The sequence below is a fragment of the Puma concolor genome, chromosome F2, assembly GCF_028749965.1.
Source record: "Puma concolor isolate L17-30 chromosome F2, mPumCon1.1.hap2, whole genome shotgun sequence".
Classification (NCBI taxonomy): domain Eukaryota; kingdom Metazoa; phylum Chordata; class Mammalia; order Carnivora; family Felidae; genus Puma; species Puma concolor.
The window spans coordinates 54,096,285-54,102,284 of NC_141684.1; the positions used below are offsets into that span (position 1 = coordinate 54,096,285).

Genomic DNA, 6,000 nt, shown 5'->3' on the forward strand with positions numbered 1-6,000 from the left:
GGATTCTCTCTCCGTCTCTCCCCTTCTCTCTCTCTCTGCCCCTACCCCACTCACACTCTCTCTCTCAAAAGAAATAAATTAAAAAAAAAAATTTTTAATGCAAAATAAATTCTGAATTCAAAAATATATCTGGCCCTAAGGATTGAGATATGTGTGTCTCTACCTCTTTTTAAACTTTCCACGTGACTTCCCAGCAGAGCTTGACCCAGTCCATACCCACCTGCCCCAGCACAATGCTTCCTCCTCAGGGGCTCCACCTGGCTTTACATCAAGTTTCTTCCATCCTCTGGCCATTTACTCTTTTTGCTAAAAATTCTCTCCCCTCTTTGTCTCCTGCCTGGTTCCTTTTCTTCCTTCAGGATTAAGCTTAAATTTCTCCTCATCAGAGAGGCTGTCCCTACCTTACCCATTATGGGTTCCTGCCGTTATTCTTCATCAAGCATCCTTTTTGTCCTTTATAGCAATTGTGTCAATCTATAATTATTACACTAGCTTTTTTAATGTTTGTTTATTTATTTATTTGGAGGGAGAGAACAAGCGCTCATGCATGAGCGAACGAAGAGCAGGGAGAGAAAGAGAGAGAGAATCCCAAGCAGGCTCTGCACTGTCAGCACAGAACTTCAAAGAACCCTGATGTGGGGCTTGAACTCATGAACTGTGAGATCGTGACCTGGGCCGAAATGAAATGTCGGACACTTAATTGGCTGAGCCACCCAGGTGCTCCTACGTTAGTTTTGGGTTTTGTCCATCTCTCCCTGCTGACTCTAAGCTCCATAAAGACAAGAACTTTCCACCTTCATCCAGTTTTTTATACCCAGCCCTTGGCATGATGTCTGGTACATTGTGGGGGCCCCACATACATTTGCTGAAGTGAATGAATCAATTAGTCAATCAATCCATCTCAAACATACTGACAATGGGGTGGGACACTTAGACCTCATCAGCTAACTAATCAAAGCTAATACAATAAGGAAGACATGACTTGTATATGAGATATGAAATTTGTATATAAGTTCATTCTTGATATAAGGAAAGTTCTCCTAGATCAAAACGAATGACTGCAAGTTTATAAAACTTAGGTACAATGAAATAGGAGACATGATAGACAAAATGTGATTCTCTACTTGCAAATATTCTGATGACATTTTTATGAAATCATCCCTTAGATTTATTGCCTTCACTAACATTGTGTTGGCTCATTCTGGTCTGGTGTCTTACTTCTTATTTTAATGTGTCTTTGTGCCCCTGATATGTGGAATTGAAATAGCATTACTTCCCCATCATACAGAATCTGCCCAAACATACAGAATCAACACTGACTGAAATTGTCTAGGATTCTAGGATTATTTCCTATTTCCAGAAAAAAGAATTTAACTTATCATCAGAAACTTCTACTGACATGTTACTCATTTCAAGATGAAATCAGAAAGTTTTGAGATGATCTTATCTGTGTCATGATGATTTCTCCAAGGTTTCTGGGTGTGGTATGCATTTCGTAAAATGATGCATTACACAGGTTAACCTCCAGAACTGGCAGTTTGCCAGAAGTCTGCCTGTTCCAGAAAGAGTGGCATATTTCCCACTCCCTCTGTGTTTCTGCCCTGTGTGGCTAAGGAAGGAAGCTGAATTTAGTGGTTAGTGCAATAGACTGAGTCAGCAAGCTTTGCTTCTATATTTGGCTGTGTGATTTACTGAAAACCTTTGTCAAACCAACTCTGTCTAAACCATGAAAGAAATCTTTGTTCTCTTATATGTAACTTTTCAAACTTCTGAGTGAACGCTATCTTCATTACTACTGTTCTGAAATTCTGAAACATATCACTGGGATTTTTCTCCCCTGTGTTTCTTGCAGAAAAGTAATAAACCGACACACCGACCAAGCACGAAACAAACTACACAAAACACCAGGACATCAGTGGCATAACCAAACAGATTTCACGTGACCTCGCAGGGCCATCCACACAGACGAGAATGAGAATACAGGCCCTTGCAGTTGTGCCCAGGTAAACACCATGGTCTTGCATAAAGCCCAGCAAACGAGAAAGAGCCAAACTGTCCCACCATAAATAAAATATTGATTCTTTAACTTGTCCATGAGGGTTGACTTTAGAATCACAATTTCCCTACCTTTAGATATTTAATTGTATAAAGGAAAAAATGTGATCCTTGTTAAAATAGTTTAAGTGCTTCTTGGAGGCAAAATATTTTCTAGGGTAGACGTTTCTTTAATCAGGTACTACTAAATTCTACAACTTTTTGAGGTCAGCCTTGTCTGCAACCTGGCAATACCTGGCCTATGTCTAGCTGAAGGGTAAATACTTCTTAAATATCTTTAAAAGATTCTATTACATCAATGTATAAAAATGTTCATTGAACCATAGTTAATAACTGAAAACTTAAAAAAAAACCTTCAATGTTTATCATTAGGCAATTGATAAAATAAATAACAGAGTTGAAGTAAAGTTAAATATTATGAAATTAAAAAACAACATGGACAGGGTGGTTCAAGACAGCAGTTTAGGAAGGAAGACCCTGAATTCAGCTGCACCCACAGACACAACAAATCGAGAGAGCCACATATGCAGCAATTCTCTCTGAAAGAAAAAAACCCTGAAAACCAGCTGAACAGATTCTCCACAACAAATGATAAAAAGGCCACATCAAGACTGGCAGGGGAAGCGAGACAGCTCTTTCCAAAAACCCCAACCCTCCCCACCCCCCCAGCAACCTACAATCCGAAGGAGCCAGGAGGGGCCTCACAAACACTGAACTTCTCTCTGGGGAGGAAGGGTATGTGCTCACCATCAGGCACCCCAACCCTTAGCCTTGCCCCAGAGAGGTAGCTCCCAAAATACCTGGCTTTGAAAACCAGTGGGGCTCACATGCAGGAGAAACATACCATAGAGGACAGAGATTCCACTCTTAGAAGGCTCACACACAGACTTATTTGCTCCAGGACCCAGCGTAAAAGCAACAGATTGAAAAATGCCTAGGCCATATGTGAAGGAGATTCATTTGCTAACCTTAAGTCACTTGCTGGAGGTGCAGAAGCTTGTTGGGACTCTCTCTGGGTCAGAGGCACAGGCGGGAGCCATCTTCACACTCTCCCTCTGCCTTGCTGATTGCAGGTGTGCGTGGATGTCGTTTTTTTATCCTTACTCTAGCCTGTAAGTGTCAGCAGGTGAGCACTCCACCCTCCACACCATTCCTGCATTTTTGTATACTAACAATGAACTATCAGAAAGAGAATTTAAGAGAATAATCCCATTTATAAGTGCATCAAAAAGACTAAAATATCTAGAAATAAATTTAAGCAGGGAGGTAAAAGATCTGTACTCTGAAAACTCTGAGACATTGATGAAATAAATTGCAGAAGACACTAATAAATGGAAAGCTATTTTGTGCTCATGGATTGGAAGAATTAATATTGTTAAAATGTCCATCTTACCAAATGAAATCTGTAGATTCACTGCAATCCCTATCAAAATTCCAATGGTATTTTTCCACAGAAATAGAACAAACAATTCTAAAATTTGTGTGGAACCACAAAAGATCCTGAATAGCCAAAACAATCTTGAGAAAGAATAACAAGGCTGGAGAGCTCACACTCCCAAATTTCAAACTATACTATAAAATAATAGTAATCAAAACAGTATGGTATTTGCATAAAAACAGACACATAGATCATTAGAATAATAGAGTCCACAAATAAACCCATGCATATATGATCAGTTGATTTACAACAAAGGATGCAAGAATATATATACAATGGGGAAAGTACAATGTTTTCAATAAATGGTGTTGGGAAAACTGGAGGGCCACATGCAAAAGAATGAAACTGGACCATTAATCTTATACCATACAAAAAACCAACTCAAAATGGATTACACCTGCATAGAAGACTGGAAACCATAAAAGTCCTAGAAGAAATCATAGAGGGTCTGCTCCTTGAGACTGCTCTTCATAATATTTTTTCAGCTCTGACTCCAAAGGTAGTGGTGACAAAAGTAACAATATATAAGTGGGACTACATCAAACTAAAAAGCATCTGCACAGGGAAGGAAACAATCAACAGATGAAAATGCAACCTACTGAGTGGGAGAATATATTTGCAAGGCATATATCTGAGAGGTGGGTAACAGCCAAAATATATAAAGAATTTATTCAACTCAAAAACAAAAAAAAATACATAATCCAATTACAAATGGACAGAGGATCTGAATATACATTTTTCCAAGGAAGACATGCACATGGCCAAATAGGCACAGGAAAAGATGCTCAACATCACTAATCATCAGGGAGATGCAAATTAAAATCACGATGAAATATAATCTCACACTTGTCAGAATAGCTATTATCAAAAATATAAGAAATAACAAATGCTGACATGGCTGTGGTTATAGAGAACACTTGTGCCCTATTGGTAGAAGTGTAGATTGGTACAACCACCATGGAGATTATTCCTCAAAAAGGAAAAATAGAACTACCATATGATCCAGCAATTCCACTTCTCGGTATTTCTCTGAAGAAAATGAAAACATTAATTTGAAGATATACACATTCCCACATTCACTGAAACATTATTTACAATAGCTAAGATATGGAAACAACCTAAGTGTTTATCAATGGATGAACGGATAAAGAAGATGTGATATACATATAAAGTGGAATACTATTCTGCCATAAAAAGAATGAAATCTTGCCATTTGCAACAACATGGATGGACCCAGTGGGTAATATGGTAAGTGAAGTAAGTCAGATAAAGGCAAACACCATATGATTTCACTTAAATGTGGAATCTAAAAAACATAACACATGAACAAACAAAACTCAAAGATATAGAAAATAGAGTGGTGGTCGCTAGTGGGGAGGGATGTTGGGGTGTGGCTGAAATAGGTGAAAGGGATCCAAAGGTACAAACTTCCAGTCATAAATAAGTCATGGGAATGTAAGGTACAGCATGATGACTATAGTCAATAACATTGTATTATATATTTAAAAGTTGTTAAGAAAATAGATCTTGAAAGTTCTCATAAGGGAAAAAAACTTAATTTTTCTGGTAACTTTGTATGAGGACAGATGGTAACTAGATTTATTGTGATGATCACTTTGTGATGTATACAAATAGCAAATCATTATGTTGCATACCTGAAACTAATATGTTATATTATACTCAATTGTATTCTATTCAATTAAAAAGTAAATACTTAAGTTAAAGAACTAATGCGAATGTTATATTCAATTATATTATATTCAATTATACTTCAATTAAAAAGTAAATATTTGAGCTAAAAAGCAAGACTAGAATATTGGTTTGTATGATCCCATGTATGAAATGTTTTGGATCTATATACACATAGATGCATAAAGAAGAATCTGAGTATTCATAAGTAAATATTAATATTGATATTCTATGGAATATCAATGAGACTTCCAGGGCTCTTTTATTTTCTTCTTTGTACTTTTCTGTGGTATTTTTTTCTGTAGTATTTTCTAATATATTATTCATTTATCCTTAAAAATATAAATATATCTGTTTATATTAAAATGTTTTTAAATTTTTCTTAGAGAAGCAAGTAAATAAGAAGTTAAACATCACCCAATAGCAAGAGATAACCACTGTTACCATTTTTTATGTTTTTCTACATATATGCACATATTGTTACACAATGGGACAACATGTACATAATATAGTCAAATTTTCTTTTCACTTTCCAGTGCATTATGAAGCTTTTCCCAAGATCTTAGTAGTCTTTTATTGTTTATGCCTGTTAGTATTGTATCATATGTTCATACCATTATTATTTAAGCAATCCCCCACTTTCTAGAAGTTATGTGCCTTCCAATTCTCTGCTAGAGTACATAGCACTCTGATGAACATCCTCATCCCCAAATTTTCAACTATTAGGAACACTTTTTCTAATTCGGGAGAAGATGAAGCCAGCTCATCTACCATCAGACAAAAGCCAATTGTTTCATTTGTTGCCAAAAACACAGTTC

The 6,000-nt window shown here is 36.7% G+C and overlaps 1 long non-coding RNA gene across 1 annotated transcript in view; it reads right to left on the reverse strand.

Annotated features, from left to right (window-relative positions):
* Window positions 1-5,773, reverse strand: part of LOC147572019 (uncharacterized) — a 270,675-nt gene extending 264,902 nt beyond the window's left edge. Inside the window, exon 1 of the long non-coding RNA XR_015247013.1 lies at window positions 3,024-5,773. This is a non-coding gene — a long non-coding RNA (uncharacterized LOC147572019). The remainder of the gene's footprint in view (window positions 1-3,023) is intronic.
* Window positions 5,774-6,000: the final 227 nt, after the last annotated feature.